This window comes from Pteropus alecto, unplaced genomic scaffold (assembly GCF_000325575.1).
Source record: "Pteropus alecto unplaced genomic scaffold, ASM32557v1 scaffold72, whole genome shotgun sequence".
NCBI lineage: Eukaryota > Metazoa > Chordata > Mammalia > Chiroptera > Pteropodidae > Pteropus > Pteropus alecto.
This window is the reverse complement of record NW_006436811.1, coordinates 17,050,617-17,074,132: the sequence shown is the minus strand read 5'-3', so window position 1 is coordinate 17,074,132 and position 23,516 is coordinate 17,050,617.

The window sequence follows — 23,516 nt, the reverse complement described above, 5'->3', positions numbered from 1 at the left end:
TTGTGTTATTGTTATAAATATGTTGAAAACGTTAGTGCTATAGTTCTATGTTCTTAGAAGACTAATGATAGATGAATATGATTTTCTGGAAATATTCCAAGTCAGAAGCCAAGTACAAAGGAGGTAGTCTAATGAGGAATGGTACTTCTTGAAGTTTTGTAGGATTTGACAAGTAAAGGAAGAGTGAATAGTTGACCTAATATGGAATAATATTATCTTATGTGATTTTATTGTTCAAATCAAATTTATGATGAAGGCTATAGCATAATTGTTTTTATTTTATAGAACTTTAATTCATTTTAGAACCAGATTATATGTGTAATAAATAACTGTAAGTTCTATTCTGTTCCTGATTCCAACTAAAAAGGAAAAATTATGCTTTTATCAGTTAAGAAAGATACAGAAGGAGATTATATTCTTAGATATAACCACATAAAATTTCAAAATCAAAACTGAAAACACAAATCAAAATAAAACTATTTTGTATTGTATTATAAAACATCTGAAATGAATGAAGTAGATAATTATTTGAAGTCTCAGCATAAACAAAGCAACACAAAATGACTGTCATTTCAATAAATTAGAAATATATATGTGTATATATATATGTATATATACATATATAAAATCAGAATGTTGGCATTATATTTAAATTGGTTTATCAGTGGAATATTTGGTTCAGAGTTTCCAGAACAGAGAGATTTATTCAAAATAATTGTAGCCTGAGATTAGTAGTGGTTAAATCACCTGAAAAATCAAGAATCTCCTTTTTCCCTATTATTTTAATCCTAATGTGTATATTAATGAATAGGCCTCATCCCAAATGGATGATGAGTAGCCAAATGGCAGTGTGTCCTATCTTCTGGGCACTTTCAAGGCTGAGTCAGGATTTATTTTTTTCCCTATGGTTATGATTTTATTCTCTATAGGTAATATATCTATGGTGGCTACTGCTGACCAATTGCTGCTGACAGCAACTTTTGTTTACTAATAGAGTGATAGCTATGCCTCTTTTTGAACATATTTTCCTACTTGGCATTTAGCCCAAACAGAAATATTTAACTTTCCTAGATGTTCTTGACCTCCATCAGATCACCCTCCTCAAATCTTTGATCCCACATATATATCTATTCTTTTGCCTTTATCCAGACCCTCTCTCATAGGCTCTGAACTACTCTCAAATGTTCTCTTTATTCTTAAACGTTGCTCTTCCTAAGACAGTCCCATCCTACAAATAGTTCCTCTATTACCTCCTTTTCTAACCTCCGTTACCTTAGTTCATCTCAAAAACTAAATGCTCCTCAAGTTTCTACCTAATCAGCCACTAATTTAATATTAAGCCTAACACTATGCTAAGGCACAGGGAATATAAAGATGAATAAAACATAATTCTCTCCCTAGGAAAGCTCATGGTCTAGCAGGAAAAGTGGCAAATGCTATTATTATACAGCAACTGATAAAGTCATTGTAATAAATTAGCATAAGATGTAATGGTGCACATTAATGGTGCACATTAATTTGAGTATGAAAACTTAGATAGAGATGAGTTATAAGAAGGAACTTCGGCCTAAAGTATGAACTAGAAGAGAGAGTTGACATTCTAGGGAAAGGAGCAGTATCATAAAAGTAGGAAGGCAATAAACTGCATATCAAATGTCAATGCTGTGCGAGGGTGAGGCCAGGGCTAGAACACTGCAAATTGATTCACCATCATAAGGACTGTAGCCTTTTTCTCAAAGGAAAAGGGGATATAGCAGAAGGTTTTTAATCATGATCAGATTTATAATTTTTACAAATTAACTCTGATAAAAATGTAGAATGAAGTAAGTTGACAACATTATAACAAAATGTCAAAAAAAAAAAATATAATGAAGTAGGATCCTTACCTGATACTATATACAAAAAGAAACTCAAAAGGAATAAAAGACCTAAATGTAGCAACTAAAACTGTAAAACTCTTAAAAGAAAACATGAGAGAAAGCTTCATGGCATTGGATTTGTCAATTATTTCTTGGATATGACACCAATAGGGCAGGCAACAACAACGTAGATAAACTAGATTATATTGAAGTTTTTAAAAAATTGTACATCATAGTACACTACAACGGGTAGAAAGGCAACCCATGGAATGGGAAAAAAATATTTGCAAAACATATATTGAATAAGGAATTAGTATCCAGAATATATAAAGAACTTCTAAAACTTAATGTTAAAAAACAATATAAAAATGGACAAAGGACTTGAACAGACATTTCTTCAAAAAAATACATATGACCAATAAATACATGAAAATATGTTCAACAACATTAATCATTAGAAAAATGCAAATTAAAACCACAATGATATAAGACTTCACATCCTTTAAGATCGCTACTATCAAAAACAAAAGTAAAAATAAAACAAGAAAAATAACATGTTAGTGAGAATGTGAAGAAATTAGATTCCTTGTGCATTACTGGTGGGAATGTAAAAATAGTGTAGCTGATATAGAAAATAGTATGGCATTTCCTAAAACAAAAAAAATTAAAAACAATTACCATATCGATCCCACTTATGTACCCCAAAAATTGAAAGTAGGGGCCTAAAGAGATATTTGTACATCCATGGTTATTGTAGCATTATTCACCATAGCTCAAAGGTGGAAGCAAACCAAGTGTCCATTGATAGAAAAACAAAATATGTTTATATATACATATACATGTATATGTATATGTATGTGTGTATACATAACATATTTCATTATATTTATGATGGAATATTATATACATACACATATATATAACATATTCCATTATGTATATAATGAAATATTATTCATTCTTAAAAAGGAAGGGAATTCTGACACATGCTATAGCAAAAAAGAACTTAGAAGACATTGTGCTAAGAGAAATAAGCTAGTCACAAAAAGACAAATACTGTATGATTCCACTTATATGAGGTACCTGGAGTAGTCGAATTTATAGAGACAGAAAATAAAATGGTGATTTCCAAGGGTTGGGGGAAAAAGAGAATAGAGATTTATATTTAATCGGTGTAGAGTTTAAGTTTGGGAAGATGACAAATGTTCTAAAAATGGATACTGCTGATGATTGCCCAACAATGTAAATGTACTTAATGTTAGTGAACTGTATATTTAAAGAAAATTAAAATGGCAAAATTATGTTATATATATTTTACTACAATTAAAAAAAAAGAAATTGATGGCTTAAATTTAAATAGTATTAAAGGTGATAAAAAAATAATTTTTAGAAATATACGAAAGATAAAATGGCAGCATATGAGGAAAGAGAAGGGTAAACAAAATTATTTAGTATAGGTGGGTTCTGTTTTACCTTCCTCCTCAGAAATTTTCAACAATAGCAATCTATATATACCAGAGAGTATATGTGGCATTCTCCTTCATATGGTAGAATCTGCAGACCAGACTGAATCAGAATGACATGATAGAGTTGGGGGTCTCCAAAGCATCTCAAGTTTTAATGAGCTCCCTAAGGATTTAAAAGCACATCAGAGTTTTAGAACCATTAAGTTGGAAAGAAAAGAAAGATTAGAGGAATAAATCTAAACATCTAGAGAACACCAACATTAAGGAGGAAAGGGACAAATTATATTCAATATGATGATAGAAGAAATGATCAAACAGATGTGAGATGAATTAGAAGAGGTTGTTGGAAGCTAGCCAGACATGTTCATGAAACACGGGAGTAATTTTGTCAAATGCAGCAGGAAAGTCCACTAGATAAAAACTTTGTTTACCGAATTAAAATAGGCCATTACTAGTAACATTAGCAGGGGCATTGTTAAAACAATTGTAGAAACATAAATTCAATTGATGAGTTGAAGAAAAAGACACATGGAAGAGAATGGAGAAGAGTCATGAAACATTAGGATTACAGCCAAGGAACAAAGCAGACTTGATGACCTTGAACTAGAGGTGTTTAGTTAAACAAATGTTTCTCCTGTATTTCCAATCCTCTTGATTCTACATACTAAACCACTGATTTCTTCAATCAAAATGAAAACCTTTCAGTTCATAATTAATTATTTTTCTTCTCAAGAACTATGACAATACTTAACATTGTACTTCAAATTGTATAGGTTGATGTTTCAGAAATTCAGCATTTAAGCATTTCTAATCATCCCAAAGTTTGCTGTCTTTTCTGCCTCCATTTGAGGCTCAAATAGAAACCTGGGAAAATTTATATTCCATTTTTAATTTTGCTTCTTCTCACAGGATGAGTGCCTAGGGACACATCTATACATACACTTAGAAAAGAAACGTTGCATAAGTGGCTGTACTCCAAGTGAGGAGTTAAAATGGGGCCAGCTGGCCAGAGCATAGCTGTTATAGCAATATCTCCTACAAGAAATCATAATGTCCTTTCAGATATAGCTTCATTTTCAGATGCTGAATCCTAATCCCACTGTCATTTCATTTGTAACACACAAGTTGCACAAAAGTTTAAGGAGTGCTTCAGAAACGTGAAAGAGCACCCTGCAAGAAAAATCTTGCTTTTGGCACCATGAAAAAATGATGCCACTGTGTGTCCATTTCCACATTAGGAAAAGGAGCAGTTGAAGTAAAGACCCATTGAATATAGACTACAAAATATGCTCTAGGAAATTAGTATTTGAAAATCTGATGCAGGAAATCTATTATATTACTAGAAAAACATGGATTATGTTACCTGAACTTTTCTGTGGAATGAAATCATTAAATCCATAAGTCACAAAAGAGCACTGAAGGAATCGTGCAAACCCAAGGTTGTATGTCAACATTTTTGACAAACTTAGAAATTTAGAAAGAATTTCTACTGTATGAAAAATTGGAATCCCATTCAGGCTAATACCAGAAGACTGGCAGATTCAAGTAATTAAGCTAACTATGGGGAGTAGCAAAATGAAATGTGCGCTTTCTGTAAGGACATGTACTTCTCACACACAAAGCAAAAGTGATTTATCAAAGTGGACTTTATATTAAACTTTTTAAGTGTATTTTCCACTCATTGGAAAATACTCATTTTTTAATCTACTTTTTTTCATTATAGGAAAGAATATGTATGCAAAGATCAGTTATGTGTCTATAGCAGCTGTATGACTACAAGCATATCCAAGAGGTATTTTAAAAATTCTCTGTGCTGATCTGCAATTCACAGTGATGAAATATTTCAGTTAATAGTTAATTATGTAAAACTATAAAAATAACACAGAAAAATATTTACCACTATCCATTCTGTATCTTTGGTGGAGATATACATAATCGACAAGAGTCAAAGGCAGTTTTAAAGGTTAATCAGCAATAGGAGTGATGAGAGGACTATTTCTGACATCAAAATTTGGAACCATAAAAATATATTTCGAAAACATCTCACTCCCTTGTGACAAACATTGTCATCCAAGTTCATTTTTATTTTTCTAGTTTCTCGCCTTCACTCACTATATTTATTTATTCGAAAATATTCCCTAATTGCCTCCTTTGTGCCAGATTTTTATCTAAGTTGCTAGGAATACAAGAGAGAAAAAAAAGAATGCTCTATGTTCTTGGACTTTTAGATCTAGCAAATGCACTCTATTGGCTGCAATTGACAATTCTTTCTTTATGCTGTCTTTGTTAAATGCCGTCTCATTTCCTTTTCTACTGTCTTCTCTCTTTCTCTATTTCACACTTGGGTTACTAAAATGCCTACCCAAGCAGTGTTTCTCCTTTTTTAGTCAGTCTACCCTCTACTACAAGAGTTGTTCTTTCTAAAAGAAAAATTTAATTATGTCAGAACCCTGCTCAAAGTCATTTAATTGGTCCTCAATTGTCTGGAAATTCCCCAACATTGCTTTAAGGCTCTTCGTTTTTAAAAATAGTTTGGTTTTCCAGAATGTTCTGCATATTGCACCACTGTACTGTCACTAACACTAATGTTAAACAGGACAGCTTCCTACTCTTTGGTCTGTCCCTGAGATTTATGGCTTTTATGCTTCGCCTATTACTGTACATCAGAATTTCCCACATTTCCTGTCAAAATTTTAACATTTTGAAGCATTTGAAGATACCACATCTTCCATATCTTTTCTAACTCCCAAAATAGTGTTTCTTCCCCCATTTGTATTCTCACAAACTCCCTTTATGTTTCTAAAAGAGATCTCATAGTTTTTTTTTTCATATATCTACTTTTCTACATATTTTTAGATTTTAGCATTTATTGGATGAGAAAAAAAATTGGAGATAGAGGGGTTCACCTCTTAATTCTGACTTTATCACTTACTGGGTGATCTTGAAAATTTTAACTCTTTTATCATTCATTTTCCCACTGCAAAGTAAAAGTAGATAACTTTGGAGAGATTATGCATGTAGAAATCTATAAGGCACTTGTATTCACATGTAGACTACAGTTTGAGAAATAATGGCTGTGCACTAGGAGCATAGACACAGTGCTAAGATATTTCATGGCTATATTCACAGTGCCTGACTTGTATTAGATATATAATACATTTTTGTCAAAGGTATTGATTTATATCAACGTTTATTTCCAATGTACATCATGATTAACAAATGCTGGGTATTAAAGTAAAACCTAAAGATTTCAAGCACAAATCTACATAAAATTTGGAATCTAGATGCTTGTAAATAAATATAAATTTGTTTAAATTTTTTTCCCTTTCTTCTTCAGATTTCCCCTTCTTAGGAAGGGATATATTATTTTAATCTGGGAAAAATAAGCAAGCTATACCATATTGCATTATATACATATTGCTGTCCCCAAATCATTTTCCTCAGTGCTGACTTTTCCAAAATTACCTGCAATGAAAGCCTTAAGGCTTTTCTACTATAGGTAATTTCTTATTAAAAGAATCTTATTTTTCAGGGACCAACAATCCTGCAATTTAGTTGTAGAAATTAACTTTATGACACATTTTCTTTTATCTCATAAAAAGAAATTGTCCAAATCCAAAGGAAATAAGACTTGGTATGGACAAATATTAATAAATATAAAAATTCAGCTTACTGCAATATCACTTTATGTTACTCTACTGATTTTCACTGCCAACAAATGCATTAATGTGTAGTATTTTCAGAGAGAGTTAAAAGAATGAACATTTTTTGGCAAAAGAAAGCAAAGTGTTCTAATTATATCTACAATAATATTGTAGTCTACACTTAAAAGCACAACACAATTTTGAATACAAACTGTCAAATAAGATAATTTAACACAGCTCCTGGTAACTTATATTTCTCGAAAAATGTATTTATTTTAAGAGTTCAGTCAAAATTGCAATATTGAATATTTTACATATGAAGTTCATCTCTCTCTAGAATACCAAATACCGAGATAACAATTCTAGCATTGTCAATTTTGTTAATTTAAACTGTTCATCATCTATTATTAACTAAGATTCCCCAAATTACTTGAATTTTAACCATTGTGAATTTTCATTCAGAATTAGGCTAAATCTGTCTGAATTTACAGAAAATTCAGTTTTTCTCAGGTTTGGTGGGAATTGACAATTTTCTAATATCTTAATGTTCACTGAATAGCATAACCATATATTTTGACCAACAGATACCTTTTTGTCAAATTTTATTTTAAAAAAAGTATATATCCACTATATTCAGGTAGCTTGAGTTAGAGATATATGATATTGAAACAAAACATTACAAAGAACCTAGAATATCTTTAGTTTGAATGGTTTAGCTACAGTAAAATATTAAGTAAATCACTTTTATTAAGCCTGACCCATCAATTGAAGTCTTATTTGGTTGTGAACTATTTCTGTAACCGGAATCAACTAATTATTTGCAGTTGCTTAGTGTACGAAGAAGGAGGAGAAGAGAAAGAGAAAAATGTAGTGTTGCGCATACACTAATTTCTTTTGCTTAGATAATTAGTTGATTCCTAGATAGTAGTTAACTTAGCGTGAGGTCTAGGTCACAATTACTATGATCACTTATGGTTTTAATAATCACTTTTTGAGTACTAAACACACCACATTCTCAATCAATTGAATTCTTTATGAATAACAGAAAGAAAAGTAAAATGTACACAAGCATGACTCCTAAGATAATGAATTCAAATAAATAAATAAATAAATAGTTTTCTTTGATGATTTTAATAGTAGCACTAATGAAGCTACTCAAATTTTTAGCAAAGATAATTCTAATAGGAGATGGGATAAAAATTTAGAGATTTCAATATAGTATGATTTCAATAATATGTACAGATATAAATGTAATTAACAGAATCATTAAAATAAAAATAATTCACAGTAATCAATCTTCAAATCAATATTTGATTAATATTTTAAAATAAAAAAATTGGCCAAATTCCAAACATTAAAGTGATAATAAGTTATAAATTTATATTCTGGTATATTGAAATTATCTATTTTTCTGTATGTTTCTCTATCCAGATAGTTAGTATATTAAGAGTAACACTTCATTCTATTTTGTTTTCTAATATGCATTGCTTGTAAGAGTATCTCTGTGATGCCAATTAATGAATATTAATCTAATTAGATAAGACCTGTTTACTCATTTGCTTATTAAAAAAATATATAAAATCTGGTGACTATATTAAAAAGTCAACCCAAACTTGCCAACTTCTAACAAGAACAACTGTCAAGAAGTGACAAATATAATGTCCCTTGTTACTTTTTTATCCCACAATGACCTCACCTTTCAACTAAATATGAAAACTTGCATATTCTTAATAGTAAGAGGAACAAAACATACCTTATAATTGTATTATCATGTTGCTTCTTCTGAAAGTGGTCAGAATGACAGAAATTGTCACATGTATGGTTTACTGCTTTACATAGTTTGCTACACTTTGGTGTCTATCTTCTCATTTTCAGAAAGCATTTCACTCTCTGCCACTTTTTCCTTTGCCTTGTGGTCTTCATACAGTGACTTTTCACAAATGCAGCTATTCCTTTTAGTCATCAAAATCTGTCTGCTGTTGTCATGTCATAGGCATAACTATTCTGCTCCAAATCAGGCCGAAAAATGTTCATATAAAAAGTCTCTGACTCACATGATAGAAACAATATAATTTCACAGCATTATTAAACAATTAGAAATCCACTCACAATCCAGCTGTAATTAAGGTGGGTTGCCTTATTGGTGACTTGACTGTCATTAGATGGTAAGGAAGTCCAAATGAAGTCAGTGTTCCCTAACTAGAAATGTCCATGGCCATGAAGGTTCCTTAGGGACTGATGAGGCAGAGGCTTATTTTAATGAATGCTTAATAATATATCTTTTATTTAAAAATTAAATTAGTATTTTAAAAAGCTATTCTAAGAGATACGATATTTTTTAGTTACTTAGATGTATTAGTCTGAACCGAACAAAATTCCCACAAATTGTGCATAGTATGCTTTTAAAAAGATAAAGGTATGCATTGCAAGTATCTAAATTGAAACTACTTACAGCTGCAGAATATGTTGTGGTTATGCCTTTTAACAATGATAGAGTATCTTCAATAATATACATTCATTTATCATTTAATTAGATACATTCTAATATATCATTTGCATTACCCGATCACCAATAAAATTTTCAAAAGCCTCAGCATTTCAAATGCTCAAAAAATATTAGCAATTTTAATTCTACATGCATATATTTTTATATATTTATGTCTCTAATAAATTGGATTAAATGCAAAGTTGTGAACTGGTTAAGAAATACACAACAATGAATTTACAAGTGGGTTATTTTAAAACATTATCATCCATAATCTCTTTTTGAAATTTAATTTTTTTCTGAAAAAATCAAACTATAAAAACATACTTCTATAACTGTCAACCAAGTTAATCTATTCAGTAATGCCCCTTAAATATTTATTACACTGTGTGAACATTACAGACAACCATATATGACAATGTTCAAAATAATTCAAAAGCCTAAGTTACAAGGAATGTATTTCCAGCCAGATTACAGGTTATTAACTTCTGCCTTCTCCAAATATAAAAGCACAAGGATTTCTCCAATTCTAAGAAAGTAATTATGCCTTTCAAAGACTGCAGAAGAAATTCAAGGTAAGTTTGATTGAGCGAATACTGAGGAGTCGAGATGAAAATCCTGTAGATAAATATTCAGCTCAGGGACCAGGGTTAGATCAGCAGCTCCAAGTAGTAGAAATAAAATGAGACTTATATTCACCCAATTTCTTTTCTTTTACTAATGCTTTCCCCTGACATTATTCTTTACTGCTAATCAGGGTTTCTTTCTCTGCTAATGTACCAAATAAGAGAATAGAGTTACAACTCCACAGTGTCTCGCCAGCCTAAAACAAATCAGCAGTACATTTATCTATCATCTATCTGTGTATCATCTATCATTATCTATCTATCTATCTATCTATCTATCTATCTATCTATCTATCTATCTATCTATCTACCTATCTATTTATCATTGGTAGTGTTAGAAACATAGAGATAGAGTTAAATATTTACTTTTTCTTCTTCACCTAGCAGTCTCTTTTTGTATATAGACAGGGAGTAGTAGAAACAAACAACATACACACATTCACACAAACACTAAGTTCCAAACACATATACTAAAAACAAATAAATTGACAAAAACTATCTACATGTCAGAAAGAAATATTAAAGAAATATCATTGCAGAAACTAGGCCCAAAGTTTTGCTCTCACACTTGCACTTTCTAGGAACTGTGAATGAAGAAATGAAGCAGACAATGGAAAGCTCCTGGCATGTATCGAGTCCTAGTGCTGATGAAAACAATAGTGGAAAGAGTTCCCTTCTCCAGTTCTTTCTCTTTACTCTCCGTTTAATTCTGCTAACTCCATTTTATCCCCAGTAGAACACCTTGTATCAACCTAAAGAGTCAGTGAGTGTGTAGTGGGTGAAAGAAGAATCCTACGCAGCATTCTTGAGAATGGAGAGTGAGGGGAGCAGGAAATTTCAAGTGCACAAGTAGAAAAATGATCAGCTTCCAGAAACGCTGAACTGTGGTGACTCCTCTTAGGGAGCTATTTCATATTAAAATCTTTGAGCGACTCAGATTATTAAAATTGTCAGGGTACATGATCTTAAGCAGTTCACAGGTTAGTGTAGCTTTAAAAATCAATTATACAAACAAATAGCCATGTGTAATCCAAACGTAACTAACTTTAGGAGGTTAGAGGAATACAATAACAGAAAAGAATCCAGGGAAAAAAGCACATAAATAAATTATTTGTAAATAACACATAGTGCAACTTTCACTTGTATATGATACTTTTTATATTATTTCTCTAAGTATTATTTCAAGCTTCAAGTGTACTCAAATAAAATTAAATGAAGAATAAAATTTCCTCAATTTTCAAAATTTTAGTTTTACACAAACACATTCGCATGATTAAAAACAAAGTAATTTTTTAAAAAAATTCATGATTCCAAAAAAATATTTTCTTATTATCTAACTCAATAAGGACTTTGAGATCATTATAAAAATTCTGTAATAAAAATGGACTCTAACTTAAGCCAAATATCAAGGAAAGGAAAAACTAAAATAGTACATAGCAAGTAGGGCGCTGGAATGCAAAACAGGAAAAAAAAGACCTTATTTTATACAATGAATCATTATCCACAAAAAGTAAAAAGTGAAACAAATAATGATCTGGAATTATATAATAAGGAGTGTTTTTTGATACTGAAATAATAAAATCATTTCTCTTTTAGGTAAATAGTAGAAAAAATGAGAAATATGCAAGTAAATAATTCTAAGAAAGAATATAAAAAATAATTGTGCTATGACACATTAGAAAGATATCAATTAAGAACTAGTTAGTAGTTACAAAATAGTTATAGGGATGTATAGTCAATAATATTGTAAGAACTATGTATAATGTCAGATGAATGCTAGATTTAAGGTGATCATTTTGTAAATTGTATAAATGTCTAATCACTGTGTAGTACACCTGAAACTAATATCTTATGCCAACTGAAATTAAAAAATAAAAAATAATAATAAAAATAAATATATCAAAACAGGAAAAACGAGAAGAAAAAGGAGACTAATTCACAGTAAGAGGTCAGTATTTCACATGGTTTTGCTTTTCTGTCTTATTCTCAATTACACGACACCTAGTTATACATTATTTGTAAAAAAATGAAAAAAAGATTTTTAAAAATCTAATTAAAGTGAATATGCATTGCTATATTTATTCACTGAGAATCTTATTAAATCTTTTCTGGACCAAAACTATTGCTTAAAATATTCATATATTTGACAATGAAATTTGAAGATGAGTGGATAATGCTAATATCTTGTTTACCATCCCCACAAATCGAATAACAAGCATATGCGCAGTTAACAAGGTACAGCCTACCAATGCTACATTAGTGGGTCCCACTCTGTCTTGAGAACATGACCAATGGAGATTCTGTTTCATAAATCTTGGCATGAAGGATAAAAAGATTATTAAAAGATTCCGCTGCCTCTTCAAATTTTCAGCATGTTTTTGTGAAAATGGCTTATAAAATATAAAAAAGAAACAAAAACTGAATGAACCTCTCCTGTAAAACTTCATAACACAAACACATATGCATATCATAATCTAAAAAACATACTAAAAAGAAACACTGTTTGCTTCTTGTTATATTTGCAGACCCAAAAGATAAGTTTATTACATCAGTTTAAAATTGCTGACTATGCAAATTCCTCTTTATCTGCTATTTATTGGAGCATTTTAAGAAATTTTAAAGATACTAATGATTTTGAAATACTTAAAATATAAGGATTACCTAATCGTTTTATCACTTAGATGATCTTATAGGAAATAATGCACTGAGATTGAGTTTTATTTTAAAAATCCCAATTGCAAGATTGAAAGCAAATTTGTGGTTTAGATTTCACTTGAAAAAGATAAGCGAAAAATTTTTTTGCTTTATTCAGGAAAGAATCACAGAATCCTATTACTATTTGAAGAGTTGTGCTTTTACTTAAGAAGCTATTTAAATTAGAATTAAATTTATAACTTAGTAGAATGGTAACAAAACATATTTCATCCAAGTTTGTAATTTATTAAGTAAATATGCATAATTGCTATGTATCTTTGACAATTTTTAAAATTTTATACATATCAGAATAAATTTTGTTGTATGTGTGGAGAAACTAGTAACTATTTTACATACATTTCATTTTTTCTCATTTAATAGTCCACATGAAAAATGTGGCAAACACAGTTTAAAACAAAGGTTTTAGAAAAAATATTGACAGATAATAGTTAAAAATAATCAGATTTAGTGATCAAAATGCCTTGTCTTAAGTCTCATCTGTACCTCCAAATTTTTTTTTTTTTTTTTTTTTTTTTTTTCCCAAAACAGGAATTTTTGGAAAATACAAACCACAAAAGGGAGCTGAATTATTCTCTTTGGTGGCTACATATTTCACATAACTGGCAAGCTTCCCACTCACCCCCAAAATAATGTGAGTGAACTAGTCTGCATAGTTTCTGTCTTTGGCACTGAACTTGATTTCCTGTCCTGCATTTTCCACTATCACTAATGTCACAGAATCTGGGATTCCATAGGTAAGAATATGTTTAATAGCTTTGAAATCCTTTTTGATCTCTGAAGCACCTTCATCATATAACTCTCATGAAATACATGTCATGAACAAATTAACACTTTCAAAAGAAACAAATTGGAAACAACATGATTGTAACTCTCTTAATGAACTGCAGGTTAAAAAGAAAGCCAACATAGAACAAGACTGTTAAGGGAGACATTATCTGCTTCACAGTTTTCCTAGGTTAAGTATAACCAGATTGAGCCAATTACTAATGTTGTGAGCAACAAGAAAAATGTAGATATAAACATTTTTCAAAATCCACAGTAATGTAAATCAACTACTTAAAGAATAATCACAATGTACAATATTTCACTGAATTAAAGTTGTCAAAGTGTAGGTTGATAATCATTTTAAAATATCTTTAATTTCTATATATAGACAGATACCATATCCTTATACTCTATTTGATTTAGTTACCAATTCTATCTGCCTCATTGCATTATTTAAAAAAAAATCAAATAAAAATGCTATTTTATATATAGTCCATGAAAGAAATAAGGTAGTCTTGACACAGGGGTAAATACTTTAAAGATCTATGAATTACATTTAATTAAAACAATAGAAACCATAATAATATACTATGAAATTTGTGGCAACAATAATGTAAACACATGAATCTAGTTCACGTAATTCATTATATAGAGACTTTTATACCAAAATTCTAAATTAAAGGAAAAAATGTGAGACCTCCAAACCCTAAATCCTAGTTAATATATAGTGCGATTCCAGTTATAAAACAATGGCACTACCCAAATATGAAAAAATATATATTACACACACACCACACACACACACACACTCACACACACACCCATACATCTAGTGCAACAACAGTTCCACCACACACACACACACACTCACACACACACACAGCACCCATACATCTAGTGCAACAACAGTTCCCAATGGTAAGACCTACAAAGAGTTTCAATTAGAGAATAATTCTATGGGGAAAACATTATAGCAGCAATAACAAATGATTTGTTTGAAGAAAATCACCTCAAATGGAATTTTTGTCGAATACATCCAATATTTCAAATATGAATCTAATAGCAATGTTGCACAGATTAAGATGTAATAGGATTAAAATTAGTTTAAAATTATTTATCCAAAACTCTAATATGATTATCATATTTATGTATTTACTATCTGATAGATACTAAATTCAGAATCCTTAAATATAATTTAAGGTTTATTATTTGAAAAATTGTCTTAGTTTCATCATAACCACATTCTTATTTTCCTTTGATTCATTATAGCCACATTTTATCTCACATAGGAGATTTCCTGTTTCACGGATTTTCAAATGGAGAGAAATTTAATATATACATATAGTAAATTGGGAGCAAAACTAAACCAAACATTACTCTTCCAAAATATTTACAAATTGGTCATATCTGTGGTGCAGAGTGTGCATAAATGTATAACATATTTTCCTTTTTTTGCTACTTTGAAATAACATTTTAAAAGGATTATCATGTACATTAGATATTGGCATTAGTTAAAATAAGTGAATACAAAGAATACATGAAAATACATATTTCTAACTGAATCACCATGCAAAATATCTAGAAATCGGACAGGTTAAGATTTGCTACACAAATGTATTTTTTCTAGTTACTTTTAAATAAAAATTCCTATTTTCTTTAAACTATGTTCATCTTCATTTTCTGACATTGTAAGTAATATGACCTTTAGTATTAGTCATACCATGTATAATAGACTTTTAATGTAATTTTATTTTTAAAATATTTGCAAATAAATGTGTAACTATATAAAATTTGAATAAAATATCTATACGTTGTTTAACTTTAATATATATATACGTTCAATTTTGCCAATGTATATGTGGTTGTAATTTTCAAGTTACTTTACAAAAATGTACACAATTATATTATATAATATGATGTAATATTTTATCAATATTATGATCTTAGATTTTCTCAGTCACCAAAATTAGTTATGTCATTTTTTTCTCCAATTCATCAAACAGAAATGTAATTTAAACTATTAAGAGTAGTTAAATCATGCATGAGTATCCACATTTCCGTTTTAAAAGACATATAACCAGAAATCTGAACATTAGTATTGTTTATAAAATCACTGTTCAGATGTTTAGATTCAAATTATTGAAAGATGATTCATTTTTTCTATTTAAAAGTATTCACTATGTTCTAGCATATGATGCCTAGATATGTTGGATGGCTCTAACATCCAACATATATAATAGATTTTACATTTCTAACTTATGAAATTCATTTCAAAAGTAACTGATCTGAATTAATTTTAGTTTAAATGTCTTTTGAATGCACAAATAGCTAAATAAAATTTATTTATTACTGTGTTGTTTTTATTTTTCATAAAAAATAGTGATTTTATTTTCACATAACAAATACAATTTAAATTAAGCAATTTTAATGAATATTAATAGCAGGAAACTGATTTAGTATTATGAAATGAAAAAAAAAAAAAAGAGTAGGAGGAAAATATCTTCCCCAAATACAAAAAACTAACTTTCATTTCGATTATGCTAAATATTTTGAAAAGATGCTTCTTTTATTTTTATTCCTCATCATAATTCATAAGGTTAGTATTCATAAAATAAAATATGTTCATATTTCCCATCAGATTTCTATTGAAAAAATTGAGAATACTGATATACTTTATAAAACAAAGCATTATCTACTATATTTGGTGGTTCTGAAAGTGTATTATTTTACAAAGCACAATATTAAGATATCTACAGTTTTAATATTACTTATTTAATATATAATTGATTATTTTGAAAAAGTAATTATGAGTTTGTAAAAGATAAAATCACCAAATATTTAAAATTCAAAAAGTTATGTAATTATATTCTAATAATCTTTAGTGGACATAGTGACTGAGCAGAATTTTGAAATATATGAATATTAAATATGTTGAGAAATTAAAACATGGGGCTACAATGTCAAAAACCTCACATTCTCAACTCATAAACTCTCCAAAATATCTGAAGTGACCTCAAGAAGTATTTACTTCATCCTTCAGGTGTTCATAAAGGTTAAAATGAAGTAAGATTTAAGATTGGATGAGGAGAAAGAATTTATATTTTGGTATCAAAACAACTTAAAGACTTCTAAAACTGCTGTTTGGGGTTCATAAGTGAAAATCTAAAGCCACTTTATTTAAGCCTATTCTCTAAGTTAAACAAAATGCATAAAGTACATATTAATAATCATTCATTTTATCATACCACAAATATGAAGACAGCTAAAATTTTAACAATAACATTTCCTAAATTATAATTGATGTATAAAAAAGCTTAGAAAACTGTCAATATATATTCAAAAAAATCCTCTTTCCTATAGTTACAGTACTTTGTAATTAAATGCAGTGATATTTTAAAATATTAAAACTCTCTCACTGAAATATACATGAGTCGGCCCCAGAGAAAAATGTGTCCTCCTGTAAGAAACTGCCCTAGAGAAAGTATTATTCCTTCCAGATTACTTTTTCCCTCCAGGTAACATTCTCATTAAAAGGATGAACTGATTATCTCGCACCGAGGGGAAAGCACGCAATGCCTAGAAAAGCTTTCTAAAAAGATAAACACCTCATCAGGCTTAAAACATCAGGAGCATATCCTTGAAATGCCTGAAAGTTTCACCAGGATCTTGAGTAAGGCAGGCTCTGCACAGTAGTAATGTAAGGGAAAAACAATCGTTACTTTTAAAAAATTATTTTAAAAACTTAGCCAATTGTACCAATGAAGCAAAATTAACAATTTAAATTTAAAATTGGGATAAGTTTTATGTCTAAGTACTCAAGTTTTATTTCCATTTTTCCTTAACTATTGATTTTTTTAAAGTGGATTAAGAATGGAGTCATTTGAAAAATATTCCTGTGGTTTTTTTTAATATATTTTAAATTCACTAGTAGTATCCCCGATGGGTTTCAAATATAAATTTGCATGCCAAGGTAACAAACGGTCTCCTAATATTCTATTGATATTTTGGACTTCCTTGAAGTTTATTCCAAGGTAAATGATGTGATAGACAACAAATATACACCGAATTCACCTTAGACTGTAGATATTTATGAATGCATATTCGTTAATTCATTAGGGGAGTCACTACTTAGAGCAAGGTATAGTTTTAGGATCTTACAATAACAACCATTGTCTCAAATATCTCTTTTTCCTACTATACCTTTATTTCGTTGAATTTTGGCAAGTTAATTGGAGAGAAAAATAATAATCAAAATACTTCTGGATTAATTCTCTGTTGCACAGAATAGAAACATATTTGCATAGAACAATATAAATGTTGTAAGATGATATTAAGAACTTTTTATTAGATATCAGTGTCAGCTTGCTACAATTCCGATATCTTTCAATACATTTAATGTACTTGAATTTTTCTTAATAAAAAATGATTTAATTATTATATTTATAGATTTGTCATTATTACCATCTTAAACTCTAAACATTAGAGCTCTTTATTTATAACAATCTATAAAGATTCCTTTAATTATTTGAGGGGGAACTCAGATCATTACTGAGACTAATAAATAGCAGTTGTAGTGATATTTGAAAATATTGAGAATGGAAATGAGTTCATTATTGATTAACAAATTTATACTACAAGATAAAAGAAAATTAGTACTACCTACATTGTTAATAATTAAGAGTAGTTGTTAATTTTAGAATATTAAAATGATGAATAATATATCACATTTATTCTAGCTTCTGTAATTTACTCTGAATAAAATAAATGAAAGATCCTTAAATATTGCATATAGATTATTGATACATTTTTGTATGATATTTAATGTTAAATCTTATCTAATAAAAATTATTATGCTTAAGATTGTTTGAATTAAAGCCAGAATAATGAAATTACCTCATACATAATTTTGAAATGTGTTAAATGCAAACAAAATAAGCAAATGTAATAAAAAATTACCATTAATTTAGAAATAGCACTCAATTTTTTGAGAAATAAATTCTTATCATGTTTTTTTGAAATATACTAAAAGCTCAATGTAATAATTTCATAGAATAAGAATATATAATAAAGTCAATAATACATACTACACTAAGTTCCTTGCTTTTCAAAGTTGTATCTTTAAATTTACTGTGAAGCATTGAAAATGATCATTTAATTTTGTAAACAACAAACTGTTAACGAAGAAAGTGAAAAATGCATTTCAAAAGAGGATATCTGGATATAGACATACACATATACACACATATATAGAGTTATGTTTTCATCTGGAAGATATAATCATACCTTTCATAGGTATATAGTGTAAATAACAATAATTATCATATTGTTAATTTTTGAATTACAATTGACATACTTCTTGTAGAGAAAATGGAAATCTACATTTTTAAGCTCTTCATTTGATTGTTCATTGTATTAATTTTTAAAAATTGAAAATAAGGCACACAGAAAAACTTACCAAAGGAAACATCATGTCTAATGAAAAAGGAAACATAATTTAGAATTTTAGAATCATCTTTCTGCCATGTTGTTAAAGGCTGTCATTTGTTATAAAGTGACAGCAAATAACATGCAACTATTATTTTGTTATTTTATACCTAGCTTATTAAACAACTTTCAATAAACGAAAAAGTTAACATTACATGACTGCCAAACCAAATCAGGAGTAAAAATAAAAATCCAGCTGACAGCATATTTATATAGTAAATCTAATTCACATTTTGTTAGAAAAATAATAGAAATGAAATTCAAAATTTCTTTTCAAAGTGTATAAGTGTTCAGTCTCAAAAAAATGATAAAAGTATTTTAAAAGAAAATGAACAGATTTGGAGAGTTTGGGAATCTCATTACATTCTATCTTACTTCTTTTAGATATACATCAAATTACAAACAACTTATCACTAGCATAATCAACAATATTGAAGAATATACTTCCTCTACTCATTATTTTGTTCTAATACACTGAAAAAAAATAGTTTTGACAATTCTATCTCCCCTTTTGAAAAAATTTTGGTTCTATGTTTATTGTATCAGATTTTCCAAGTTACAACTTCCATCCTGGAAATGATTCTCAAGATATTTGAGGTTTGACACTTTTTCATTGAATTGACCTTTTTCACTGTTTTTAAGTACATCTGCAGTTAAAAATTTTTGGAAAAGCTTCTGTTGTTAGCTGTGATTATAATTTTCTCTCTGTAATAATATACTTCTTAAGTTACTATTGCCACGCCCTTAGGATTTCCAAGGGCCTGTTGGAATCAGGACCGTTTACAAAATCTGCTCTGGAAGACTCCAAGTCACTGTAAATATTTAACACTTACAATTACAATTCTAATAGAATATTCAATTAAAGTAAACCATTTTTCTCTGGTTGTAAAATTATTCATTCTTATTTTCTTCTATATTTACTTTGATTTCTTTATAATACAAAGCTACATAAAATCTGCTACTTCAAATATATATAAAGCATTAATAAACTGGGAGCTTCTAGAGAACGATGTCTAAAAACACGTGATTATGATACATACATTTTAATATTGGAGGAACAAATTTTATTTAAACATGGTTGAAAGCTCAAAGCCCTCAAGGTTTAGGAGATAATATTATATGAAGCTGCTAGGTTAAGACAATATGGAGGATGCTATACAGCCTAAAGGCATTCAAATTCATTTCCTTTTTTTCAAAAAGGAAACAAAATTGTTCTATTCAAATAAAACAGAATTTTCAGGATTTATCTGTGGATCACCACTTGGCAAACATTGCTTTAGTGTTATAAAGCATACAGTAGAGGCATTTTGTAAACTATATGAGCTGCCCAGTTAATCAAACTGTATAATTTTAGATACGTCAACATTCAAAGAAATTTTTACCTTTATAATTAGATACTGTGTATTAAAGATGATTATTAATGAATGACAAGTCCATATCCACATCCTCACACATTGTCATGCTTACATAGCAGTTGGATTGTTACACTAGGAATGATGTGGGATAATCATATTTTTAATTTAACAACATGAAGGGAAACAGACCAACTTTTTCTTTTCAATTTTTTGGTGGAGGGAAATAATTTGAGTTTCAAGAATCAAACATAATAATAGAGATGTTTTTTCAATATGTTTAAAATTAGGCACAGGGCTTTTAAATGAAAGTGTAAGCCAAAGCCATAATAGAACAAGGTGACTCAAGTGCTTCCCTCAGATAAATATACTTAAATAAAAACAAGAGTTCGTAGTTAAATTAAAATTCAAAAAATTATTCAAGCCATATGGAATTAGCCATTTCATAAAATGTATAATTTTATGCAAAGACCCTTTGTAAATGGTTTTCAGTATATATAATATTGTTAGCTTTGGAGATGATATTTTAAATTTAGAATCAAAATACTCAATATTCACCTTTTACCCTTTTTCTTATTAAAATTTCTAATGAGATATCCAATTTTCATTTAAATCTTAAGGGTCTTTAATCATAATGAGAAACAAAAATACAATTGTACTTATAATGAATGTAAATAACAGTAGGGTAAATGATTTTGAATATTCTCTGACATACATGACTAATTTTTGGATCTGAATGTTCACATTTGAATGCACCTATGTAAATATTCTATTAACTAGTTTTAAAAATTTGGGAGTAAATATAAAATTGAAGGATCTGTTTCAGTAAAACAAAATTTAATTTGCAATTTAACAAGTGCTAATTAATAACTGTTTATTTTAATATTTGCTACCTAAATGTCAAACAAAAAGAAAAACATGAAAAAAATGTGTGTTTGTATACTTTAAGAGGACTTTAGCAAGGGCAGAGTTCTGTAATATAAAGAAAAACATGTACTGAAAACTTTTACTTAGGAGAGGAGATAAAGTCAATACTAAAATCAAGATTTAAATAAACTTGATAACTATAAGTTTTGATTATTAGGATTTTCAGAAGCGAAACACTCTTTTGACTTGGGACTTAAACACAACAAGAATATTCTATCATAATGTTAAAAAGCATGATTTTTGTACAGGTAGTTTATATAAATATATCATTGCAGATAAAATATATTTATAATTAAGTATTTTACATATACATTTTACATTTAATATTAAAATTTTTAGTCTACATGAGCCTGATGGACCTCTCATAAATAAAGCATTCTGGTCAAAGTCTCTATTGTAGTATCTGACAAAGAACTTTGCCTACTGAAATAACATGGAGTTACTGCCACTCTTCATGTTTTATTTAAATAGGCACATACCTAATTACAAATTGAAAATATACACAAATTTTGGCTTCAATAACCACATAATAAGATTCTTAAAAAAATATGTTAGAAATGGTACAAATTTTTACTTGTGGTAGAAATAAATTTGTAAGAAAAGCTAAAATATGTGTATTCCAGAATGCTGAAAATGTAACCAAATTTTGCTACTTGAATATATATGATTCAATACTGAAGGATTATAATTTAATGTGAACTGAGTTTATTTTGTTGAGTTTATTTTGAACTGAGTTTAATATGTTGAAATATTTCTTAATATGTAATGATCCACAAAGAAGTTTGTCAAAAATAGACTAAGATATTAATGTCTTCAATAAAGCCACAATTTAATTTCTGCATATTAAATAAAAAAATCCTTGAAAACATTGTTTCATAACCTAGTTTTAGAAACATAACATTTTGAAACATGTACATGTTTATTTTATACTAGAAATATGTAATATTCTTTCATGATCATTGATAGATACCCAATTAAGAAAAAAAACTCTTTAGAAGACTTCCATTGAACATATCACTATTAATATTACTTCTCTTCTATAAAATGACTTTCCTAAGGTCTAATAAAAATATATCTGATATACATGGCATTATTCAATATATCATTACTTTTGTATTTTGACATAAATAGAAAATGAGAAAGTCAAATCATTTCTTATTTGCATTACACCAATTCTCTATGAAATATTTGTTTTGATCTTCAAAAGTTTTTTTAAGAAGAAACAATTTAAATCACTCTTAAACTGAATTAAGGTTAAATGTTGTCCTTTTAAAAAATGGGTACAAAAGTTATTCATTTTATAATACTAGTTCAGTTATCATGAGAAATATTTGACCTGTGTCTTGTAAGCCAAATGGTCTACTGTAAACAGAGGAAGAAAAGGGTATTATATTATTATCACAATCAAACATTATAATGCATAAAATTATTCTCTTTACCCCAGTCTAACATGCCTAAACCATAGAACATGAAAGTATAATTTAAAATAACTATAAAAATTGAAATATAAAGAGTGGTAGATGAAAATCGAGTATGCAATCTTCTTTTTAATAATATATATTTTTTCTATGCCATATATTAGCTACATATAGTGATAGAAATGTATATGATATTTATAGAAAGGTATTAAATTAAATTAATTTAAATTAATGATAAAAATCACAGTTGTCAAATATGATATTAATTATATAAGATTCTTTTGAATATAGATATTAGATAATTATTTTTATGCACATGACTAATGGCCACCCAACTACTTTGATTTTATTGTCATATATTTATATTTGCAAAAAAAGTAGAGAACCTCAAAGGGTTTGGAGAACATTATCTATAAATTAGTTAATTTAATAACAGTTTAATTACTACTTTCACAACCTTTTATTTCCTTTGAAAGTCAATTAATTAAATGTTCCTGTGTTCTAGCATTTAAATCAGTTCTTTTTCTGTTTTTAGTTCCTCTCAGTCTAAAATTTATTCTTAAAATTAGTTATACCAAATACTTTACCACCTCTGAAAATATCTTAATTTAGAGCCATCTGAAATGTACAAGTGAACATTTCTGAATGGATTAGAAACATATTTGTGGTCTGCTTTATTCTCCTTAATTTGGAGTCACCTGACTTTGGAAACAATCTATTGAGCTCTTGAAATTGAGTAATTTTTGGCATTTCAAATAGAGACTGAACTATTCTC